Source organism: Epinephelus fuscoguttatus, linkage group LG17 (assembly GCF_011397635.1).
Source record: "Epinephelus fuscoguttatus linkage group LG17, E.fuscoguttatus.final_Chr_v1".
Taxonomy (NCBI): Eukaryota; Metazoa; Chordata; class Actinopteri; order Perciformes; family Serranidae; genus Epinephelus; species Epinephelus fuscoguttatus.
The window spans coordinates 39528188-39539599 of record NC_064768.1 but is presented as its reverse complement, the minus strand read 5'-3'; positions in this window follow the sequence as shown (position 1 = coordinate 39539599).

Below are 11412 nucleotides of genomic sequence, written 5' to 3'. Positions count from 1 at the left end.
AGGGGAGAGGAGGTAGCAACACAACTCCACCTAATGGAGGCTGACGGCGCCCCAGATTCAAACGTCCAAAAACACATCACTGAAACCACAAAATATCTCCATACTGCTCGTATGGCCGTCTCACGGTCTCGCGCAAGTACACACATAAACACGGTGCCCAGAGAGGCAGTCAGAGCTACAGGCTACAATGAGGTTTTTCCAAACAACTTTTTATGTCGGGGCTTCAGGACACTTGGATCACTACGGACGAGCAGTATGGAGATATTTTGTGGTTTCAATGATGAGCTGAAGTAAAGAGTGGAAAAGTAGTTAATGACTGACGACGTCTGTCTGACTGACGTGTGTCATTTATAATAACAGGAGCTGATTAACAGTGTGGGGATTATTTTACTAATTGAATATGATCTGTTTTATCCTCGTTCTCATCACACAGGTGTCTCAGGTTATTCTGAGCTGCAGTGATGAATCACAGTGTCAAATATCAACACTGTCACTGCGACTAAAATAAACTTTGCATCAGTTAAAATCATGTGTTCAGTGTGTAAACCATCTCTGTGTTTGTTACAAGCTGGTTTAAAACCAGTGGAAACAATGAGATGATTCTACTGACCTGTAACAACACATGAGCTCCTCTTTTTACCCGAGACCCTGCACTTTGGTCCATGGATACTTTATTCTTCAGTGATCTGATTGGTCAGAGGTCGGGGTGGTGACAGGCTGTGATCAGGTCAGCTGTTCAGCATCAGTTACCATGGTGATTTGTCATGGTAAAAAGAGAACCAGCTTCATAGAAATGAAAACCCAGAGTTAACCCTGACGTTACCTAGCTGTAGCAAATCCTGCTACATAGTACAGGCCTCTGGTTGCATACAGTGGGTTAATCTGGGGTTAATACGCTAACATCAACTTCCTGTTGTGTCTGAAAGCAACACTAATGAGAGCCGCGAGACTGAATCAGAACAGTAAAGGTGCAGGCCAGACAAGATGCAAAACCTCTGAGGCAAACTGAAGTCAGGTGATAAATCTCTGAGGGTTTGTGACCCTGTTTCTCAAGATGCATGGTCATGTGACCCATTGTTCATATGAGTATACTGATTGGTGCAGCTTCAACTTGTCGTTCTTGAAAGTAACCTCAGTCCAAACTGCAGAGGTTTATGCCTCAGCTCCATCTGTGTGTCTCCTCATTGTGATTCATCTCACCAACACTGGGTGGTGCACATGTACTGCTGTTGGTGCTGAGCTAGGAGAACCTCTCCAGCACAAGGCTGCTGAGCTCTCTGCTTTCTTGTTAGGTATTCACACATGTTGCCAAACTTTATCCACAAGCTTCACATTCAGTTATTCAGTCACAGCAGACCTTCAGTGGATGTCAGGTGTCCTGTCTCGTCAAAGAAAACAATCGGCTCAGCCACCTCTGAAGCACCTGCGCGGGCATATTCATGACAATCTCGATCCACTTGTCTTCCCCTCGCTGATATGACCTCTGAACAGTAATAATGCTGAGCTGCAGAGGAGGCTTTAAAAGATTAGACGTAAAGCTGTGGCTGAACGAGGTGACAGCAGCCAAAAAGTGAGAGCGTTTGAATTGTAAAGCAGCTACCTGTTCAAAGGTGAGACATATGGATTAGTGTTCAGAGCGGGCGAGGTCGAAAGACATCGACGGGGATGATGGGAATGAGATGAAGAGATGAGAATCAAAGGTTTCTCAGAGGTGTCTGGGTGCTCGTAGGGTGACAGACTCCAGTAAGAAAGTTCAAAACAGAGACAAATGAAGAGCCGATCTTTGTAAAGCTGTCGATATATTGAACCTGTCTCGTCAGCTTAGAAAGGTAGAGCATCAGAAATATAAAATAAGAAATATGTTTTAAATGGAACAAACTGCACAGTGTTTAAAACAAAGAGGCAAAACACTGACAGAATGAACCATTCACAGGATGAAGAATATGCGCAATGTGTGAAAAATAACGAGCCAAGAATCTGTCGGACAAACAGATTGCAGATGTCTGAGTGGTGCCAGCCGTTCAACCTGATGACCCAGGAGTCTGTCCGCTGTTAGCCAGGGCTGAATTAAACCACTCTGAGCTGAGAGGCTCGATGCACGGCCGAGTGAACAAGTCTCTTACAAGTCAGTGATCTGCGGCATCCACACCTGGTTTGATTCTTACAGCAGAGGAGAGAACAGACAGATGAGACTTCTGTCTGACTGTGATTATAATAGAGAAGAATATCTTTATTGTCATTGTACAGTTAATGGCCTCTTCGTTTGCGAGGACAAGGAGGGCGCACAATTCTTTGTCTCCTCAGTTGCTCATCTTTACAGTGTCTGTCAGGTTTGTGTTTCCCTCTTGCTACTAGCTGCTCGCTAATTCCTGCTATCAGCTGTTTATCCACTGCCAGTGGCTCGCACGTGCGGCGTCATCAACAGCTCCTGCCGCGGCAGAAGGCCGCCTCATTTTTTTTAAACCAAAAAGGTTCCACCAATATGTCTACCCTACGAGGCGGAAAATTGGGCACCTCGGATCAACTCGCCAATCCGTCTCTGTGTGTCTAAACGCTCGCAGCTTGCCGGCAAAACGGCCCAACATTAGTGGAAAATCTGGCAGTGTAAAAGGGGCTATAGAGACAGACAACCATTCACACTCACATTCACACCTACGGACAATTTAGAGTCACCATAAATCTTGTCAGTGAAGATTCTCAGTCGTCCAGGTCATGGTAGTCTCAAGTGCTTTATCGTAGGCAACTAGACTAGACTAGACCTTTGCCTCTCATCCAAGAAGCTTTGTTTCACCGGTGTACCGTATCTGAACATCCCTGGCTGCACTGAACTGCACACACATCATTACTGCTTCTGTCTGGGCGTTCTGTCCTCAGGGTGGACAAGCTTCTGCCTCAGTGTGTTACTGGGTTTGAAGTCTTTGTTGAAGATCGTCCTGAGTTTGTCAGATACTCCTGCGACATAAAGAATGTTTTTTCATTCTCACATGTGACCTCAATGACTCTGTAAGGGTCCACAGCCACACAGAGTTTAAAGCCTGCGACGCCGCACCAGTCAGTTAGAAGTGAAGAAGCCTCTTGGATGAAAGGCGAAACATCTTCAAGAAACTCAGTTGCCTACGATATAGTCATCGGTAAACCTATGCTGCTTGTCTTTGGACTGTGGGAGGAAACTGGAGCACCCAAGAAGACCCACACTGACCTGGGGAGAACATGCATACTCTGCATGAAAGGGTTACCCCATCCTGGGTTCGAACCCCCCACTCTGGGTTTGAACCAGGAACCTTCTTGCTGTGAGGCGACAATGCTAACAATTGCATCACCCACATTTCCACAGTCAAGCCTTCATGCATTCGTTTACTGCAGTTATTGCTTTTGGATAAAAGCTGTTTTCTAACTGCCCTGTATCTCCTGCCCGGGTGCAGCAGTTCAAACAGATGGTGTCCACCGTGGGACAGGCCCTTTAGTATGTTTTAGGCTTTTTTAAGGCAGCGGGAACTGTGCAGCTCTTCCATGGAGGGGAGAGGACAGCCGATAATTTTCTGGGCGGTGTTGACAACCCTCTGGAGAGCTCCGTCTGCTACCGTGCAGCTGGCGTACCCCACACATATTCAGTACGTCAGCACACTCTCTGTGGAGCAGTGGTAGAAGGACACGAGCAGTTTCTGGGTGAGCTGGTTCCACCGGAGAAATCTCAAGAAGTAGAGTTTCTGCGTAATGCTAAGGTGTTGGCGCTCCAGGTCAGGTCCTCCTCAATCTGAACACCCAGAAAGCAGAGACCCTCTTCACATGTTTAATACCTGAATGTCCGTTTTATTCCTCCTGTAGCCGACAATCAGCTCCTTGGTCTTGGTGGTGTTAAGGACCAGGTTATTGTCCCTGCACCACCCAGTCAGCTGCTCCACCTCGTCTTTGTATACCAACATTCCCCCCTGGGATGAGTCCCATCACTGTTGTATCATCAGCGAACTTGGGTGTTGCTAGAGTGGGCGGGGCTCACTGGTTGTGAAAAGGAGCATGTTTGTGTTGAGTATTGTCCAATTTAGTCTTTTCCATCCATCAATTGTCATCCACTAATTTTATGCACCTGCAACAAGAATGGCCCGAGGCATTTTGTTTTCAGGTTGTCCCTCCGTCTGTCCATTAGTCCGTCTGTCCCATTCTTGTGAACATGAGACACCTTGAGGAAATTTCTTTAAACGTGGCACAAACGTTCACTTACACTCAACGATGAACTGCTCATATTTTGGTGGCCAAGGGTCAAGGTCCCTGTAATCCTGTCCCTCTCAGTCTCATGAACGCATTATCTCAAGAAAGCCTCGTGGGGATATCTTCAAATAGCCTCAATGATGAAGACATTATATTTTGGTGGTCAAAGGTCAAAGGTCAAGGTTACTGTAAGCTCCTCCATCTCATGATTATGATCATGATATCACAAGAATGCCTTGAGGGGGTTTATTAAATTTGGCACATACTTCCACCTGGATTCAACGATGAACCGATCAAATTTTGGTGGTCAAAGGTCAAGGTCACTATGAGCTCACTTCCGTCCCATTCTTGTGAAAGCGATATCTCAAGAATGCCTTGAGGGGATGTACTGAAATTTGGCACAATGTTAGCTTCGACTCAACAATTAACATTTTTGGTGGCCAAAGGTCAAGGTCACTATGACCCCACTTCCGTCCTATTCTTGTCGAAGTGTTATTGCAAGAAAGACTAGAGGGGATTTCTTCAAACTTAGTACAAACATTCATTTGGTCTCAGCGATGAACCATTTAGATTTTTGGTGGTCAAAGGTCAAGGTCACTATACGCTCATTCGTCTTATTATCATGATCGGGATATCTCAAGAACGCCTTGGGGGAGTTTATTCAAATTTGGAACATACTTCCACCTGGATTTACCAATGAACTGATTAGTTTTTGGTGGTCAAAAGTCAAGGTCACTATGACCTCATGTCCGTACCATTCTTGTGAAAGTGATAACTCAAGAATGCCTTGAGGGAATGTCTTCAAATTTGGCACAAATGTTCACTTAGACTCAACGGTAGTCAGAGGTCAAGGTCACTGTGACCTTGCGTCCACCTCATTCTCATGAACGCATTATCTCACCAGTACCTAACTCTAATCTTGGGTGCCCGTCATAAAACATTGCTGACTGTATAGATCTTCTGTGCTGCAGGATGAAAGATGTGTGTGTGAAGCATCCATGTTTTAGAATATGTAGCAACATCCATATTTCAAGTATTGTCAGTTGTCATGGTTACATATGAGGACAGACTTATCTGGACAGACTTGGATGTAAACTGTAACTGCAACTTGACTGGTTCATGTAGGCGTACAACCGCAAGGCGGTAATTCCTGTTAGGTTTAGTTTTGTTAATGATTCTATTAAATCAGGAGTTCACAACTCTTTTGGCTTTTCATTCTCCCTCTCACGGCTGTTTCATTTGCATAATTTTGATATTTATGTGGTTGCATTACGAAAGGAGAGCTCAGAGGAGATGTTAACTTTACCGTGAATTCCCTCAGATTTAGCCTGTGTGTATTTACTGGTGTCGTGAAGCTCCAGGGAGTCTTCAAACAGTCATCCACTTCTCGAGATTTTGTGCTGCAGGAAACGGAGCCAAACAGCATTTTAACAAGCCGTGTAAGGATCCCCCGAACAATAGAAATCAAAGGCAATTAAAAGCCTGATTAGTTCAGCATTTTGTCAATTCCCAGATACTTTGTGTATCTCTCAAATAAGGCGTTTTACGTCTGGGGATCAAATGCAAAACAGGCTGAGTGGTAAATCACTATGTTTGATTGAGAAAAACATTGTGCTTTGTGCTTAATGAATCCCACAGTGTTCGTCTTAATGAGGAATCAGGAGTTCTCTGTGTGGGTGGTATCTCTTTCCCTCTCAGTCTTTCTCTGCGTTTCCCACCTTCCCACCTTGATTGCTGCTTATCTAGGTCATCTCAGTGTGTTTTAATCACCGCTGGGTTGAGAGAGACCCAGTTAGGTGATGAAGCCCTCTTTTCTCTCATCATGGTGGGAAGTCGGCTTAAAATCTAGCACATCGTCGGTCCTGCTGTAATTATCATTGTTCGTGCTCAGCGGCATCTGGGATCAAATCCAATTGTATCAATTATTCACTATCCACAAGGTGCTTTTTAACCTCGATCGTGTTTAGCCCTCCATATAACACCATTTTGTTTAATATAGGATGCAGTAGAGCACACTCTGTTCTGATATGTGTGTGCTGTCGTGAATCCATAGGACGGGATTGACTGCTGATTTCCCAAATGAGTCAAGGTGGCCGTGTGACACCAAGCATGCACAAATAAGATTGGCTATATGCTTCCTGACGATCCTGGTGGGTGTTTTTGTCGGCGCTGGTGCACACGGAGAAAAGCACGTGAGAATCCAATTGCAGTTCTCTCTGTTCTTCCCGAGCTCATGCTGCTCTCTCTTCTTAAGAAGTGACAAGCTGCAGATTTCTCTCAGCAGGCCTGCCAGCATCGTGCATCCTAATTATTCATTTGATTACCCGAGACAAGCTAAAAAAAACAGATTCTTAAACACAGAGGAAATGTCTTCGAGCCACGCATCAACACAAAGAGCCCCTTTGTCTCCACTACAAAGCATTTGTGCGGGTCAGATGTCGCTGTCACTTTGTACCTCGGGCTCTAATGTTTCTCCTCCAGTTTGTAATCTGTAAATACAACTTGGCACTGTACGAGTGTTCTGATCTGGACCATGACCAACAAACCAGCAGATTGATCAAAAAGATATTGTGACATATTTCATCTTTCATTAAAGTTTAACCCACATGTGTTTTTGATGTTTTTATATCGTATTATAAAAGAGGTGTTGGTTTACTAAATACCAAGCATGTGACCTCAGTGATGATGACTGAATGAACCTTTAGGTGCTGGCTTTATGGATGTTCAATCTCTGCACGTTGTCCGGTAGGAACAGGAACATGAATCCAGTTCACACACTGATTCACATGCCACTCATTTAATGTCGGTTGGTTAGAATATCCCCATGTGATGTGGTTAACTCTCATGGACTCACAGGATAATAAGCCAGGTGCATAAACAATGTGAAATACAATCCAGTCCTCTTCCTTTAGAATTTAGCGTCATATTTGTCGGAGTGTTATAACACCCACAGTTGATATGATTCTGGTAAACCCTCCAGGAGGCAATCGAAAAACTTTGCCTAGCATACATAAAAATCACACAAAATTCAAAATGGCTGACCCCCAGGTGGGCAGAGCTAATTAAGCTGAATTAGAAATTTGTTCAAAATGTTGTGAGGAATGTGCTGACCAAGTTTTGAAGCCAACGCACCACAGCCAAGCTCAATTACACCAAATTAAGCAACCAAATTACAGTTTTTATGCATCCTAAAGTGAATACCAATGCACAAAATCCAAGATGGCTGATTCCCTGTCAGAAGAATTCCCCCAAATATTTATATGTTCTTGAAGATGAGAGCAATGATCCACTCAAACAGTAAAAGAAATTTGTCCCAATTTTAGGCCACTATGCAGAGCGCTGGCCAACCCAGAGCCCATTCACTGCAGACATTTGCAATTTTCTTTCTTTACTTCCTCCTTTTTTTCAGCAGCAGGCAGGTGTGTTGAGAAGCTGTGCTCCCACTGTGCACTACCTGCCCAGCAATATCCGGTGAAGGCAGTGGAGCATTTAGCAGCTAAAGACACAGATATTTCCCTCAGGAGTTGTTAGAGACCAAAACAAAGCTAAAAGGAAACAGAATATTGCAAATAAAAGTTTGTAAGCGGATGCCGCAGCCAAAATCCACACATACAGGCACACATTAACTCTATCTGCAATTCTGCATAATATTCTGCTGGCAGTTAACAGCTAGCATACAAGAAATGTGCACTTCAGTGTTGACAGGAAATAGTAAAAAAAAACAACAACATGCACTTGCAGCTTTAAAATTCTGTTACAACCAAAATAAAATTTGGAAATGTTTGACCAATGATTAAACTGTCTTGTTTTTAATTTTTTAGAGACACCATGAAACTACGAAAGGTCAGATTATGTTTTCAGTTTGTTTAACTGCCCCCAGTTGTCCAAAAAATGTATTAACCCTTCGAAACCTGGAGCAACATCACTTTTCCTGCGCTGCTTTCAGACACTTTTCACAAGTATTTAAACCTTTGATACCTGAAGGTTTGATTTCTTTAAAATGTTCTACGAGTTATAAGAAAATACTAAAAGGTGAATTACATGAAAATTATCTGAAAGAGTGAGACAGCAAAAGAATTCCTAGATAATTCTAAAAAATTCTAAAAATTAAAAAAATTAAAAATAAAAAAAAAGCCAGGGGAGAATGCCCTCAAAATTATATTTATAATTATCATAATTATATATTTATAATCATTATAATTACACATTTAAAATTAGGTAAGAGAAAAAAATATAGTATGTTTATTATTATTATTTTTATCTATTATTCTTATTTAATTTGAGCTCCTTTTCAAATAATTTCCTGTTTTTTGTTGTTTTACTTTTCTTTTCTGTGCTAATTCTCACTATTTTGGGGTAACTTTTTACCAATATCTTGCTAATATTTGGGTCATTTCTCATTAAGCTGCCTTCTTTCCATGTTTTTGAAAGAAATCAAGGCCAATTTGTTCAAGTTTCAAAGGGTTAATATGGCTTCAACAACGAAAACAAAGAAGAAATTAAGGTCAGCAAACAGAATTAACAACGAAAGTAACAGGCGTCAGTTTAACCTCCACATTAGTATTTAGGCCTATCACTCTATTAGGGGTCATTAATGCATGCTCAACTCATCAGCTGTAGTATTTCCTATAACACATGAAGGCAGCATAGCGCCGTCGTCTTGTCTCCATCTGCTTGTGTTGCCTCGTCTCCTCTCCTCAAACTGTGCCTCTGTAAGTGGGAGGGTGTCGATGCAGAATCAGTGTGTTAAGGCCACTCTTCCTCAGTGTGCTCTCATTCTGTCACCGCCTTTAGAGCTGTGTTTGTGTGTGTGTGTGTGTGTGTGTGTGTGTGTGTGTGTATAGAGTGGGTAGCAGGTGGTTGGCACATCCACACCTGTTGTTAATGAGATGGAGTTTAAGAGCTCATATAGAAAGTCCCATTTATAGCACAGTGAACACACACTGATGAATGGGATGCGGTCTGACAACATGTTAAAAGCAGGCGTTACCGTTTGTAGCTGCGTGTGTGTGTCTCGCACTCACTTGCTCATATCCGCTGGTCTCTCTGCCAGTGTGTGTGTGTGTGTGTGTGTGTGTGTGTGTGTGTGTGTGTGCTGGACTTAATTTAGGGGTTGTTTCCTCAAGTTTCTTTTCCTCTCCTCTTCCTTCCCTCACAGTCTAAATTACATTTCACAGATTAGCTCCGCAGTGATGCTTCTGCCACTTGGGAAGTGTGTGTGTGTGTGTGTGTGTGTGTGTGTGTGTGTGTGTGTGTGTGTGCGTGCGCTATGGTGATAAAGAACGGGATTCCCCTAATTTAACATTGCTCAAGGGCTCATGAAAAACAACATTTATCACACTGAGCGAAGGACAAGTTAAATAAAGGAACAGTTCAAGCCGTCTCTCACGTGCACAGTTTCCATCACACACACACACACACATACACACACGCACTCCTAAGCTATTATGGGGGTTGTGTGTGTGTGTGTTTGCGTGCAAGAAGCTCAGCTCAGTTCATTAATCTTGTCTTTGTTGTGTCAAGGCAGACCTAATTAGATTACAATACGCACGCTTATTCAAGGAAACTGAGCAGGAAGCATATGATGTGTTGCAACATGGTATGACACACAGGGATGAAACATACACACACACGTACACACACCACACACTGCAGATTGAGCCCTCATAAAACGTTTGTCAGACGCCTCATCAGGAGAGAGATTTGATGTGACAATGAAACACATATCACACCAATTGTCCTCGGGGTCAAAAGGCCGCTGGGACAGCGCAGACGCCCAGGAGGCGGCATGAGCAACACTGACTGTCTGTAAATACATCGCACTTCATGTCACACAACCATCAGCTTGTCAGGGGAATCTGGGTTATTGCGATGCATGACTCCTGGCGTCAGTCATCCCCCCCTATCTCTCTGCCGTCTTTCCTGTTACTAAAATAAATATTTGGGCTTCTGCTGCTCCGTCTCCAACAGCAGCACCCTGCTTGAAATTCAGGAGGTTACTGACACGGAGAACTTGATCCTCATCTGGCCAACCACTGGAGCAGCTGGCCTCAAGAAGTTCAGACTGTTCAAATCTCATTTTTGATACTTTTTAAAATGGAGTGCATGATATTAAAACCTTGGTTACTAAACCTTTTTTCGACATTTTTTCCTAATTCATCTTAAAGATACACAGTGGATGCCACTGCTGCAGTATCTTTAATAACCTACAGCTACAGTATTAATATTGTAGTAGCTATGTAATGCTCAGGATTGTACCCTGGCCTCAGAGTATGTTTTATGGTGTTGTGAATGTAGGCTAACAGGAAGTATGGTGGTAATCCCAAGAAGGCAAAGCTGGGAGTATTTTACTGCCTTGTCACTGATTAACTAAAGGGTCATTTCACCCCCAAATCGAATTTTTTTTTTTACTCTCCCCTGTAGTGCTACTTACTAGTCCATGACTGTTTTGGTGTGAGTTGCAGATTGTTGGAGATATCAGCTGTAGAGATGTCTGCCTTCTCTCCAACGTAATGGAACCAGATGTCACTCAGCTTGTGGTGCTCAGAGCGCCAAAAAATACATTTAAAAAACTCAACAGCAATGTCTCTTTCCAGAAATCATGACTCGAGATAATCCACAAACCTTCTTGTGAGCAGTTTTATGTAGGAACTATTTTCTTTCTACCCAACCACACACCCCCGTATCACCACACAGAAGGAAGAGTGCATCTACTCATGGACAAGAGGGTTGTGCTTATGACAGCGTGAAATATAAATATTAATGGCGTCCTCTTGGCTAAGCTGTAATGTTATGCCAGGTTCAGACTATACACGTACACTGAGCTGTACAATGTCGGGTTGGGTTGTGAATGCAAATGAGTGTTGTGCGTAATAATCCATTATTTTATCTTGTATAGTGTGTCATAGTAGACGACGTCCGATGCCACGTCTGCAACTGATTTTCTTGATTTTGATTTTATGTTATCCACGACTTCTCCCGTCACAGTCATCACTAGAAACACAACGCAATCTGCTGCGTGGAAAACTGTACGATGTCTTTTAGATATTTCCTTTAGGGACATCACCACACAGAGTAAGAATGGAAAATAGCAGACACGCTTCAGCAACCCGGTGAGTACTGCCATTAGCACATATTATTATAATTATTCCAGATTGGTTGTGTTTCTTTACTTTAAATAATCTGTCCGGTTTTGGGTCGCCCCAT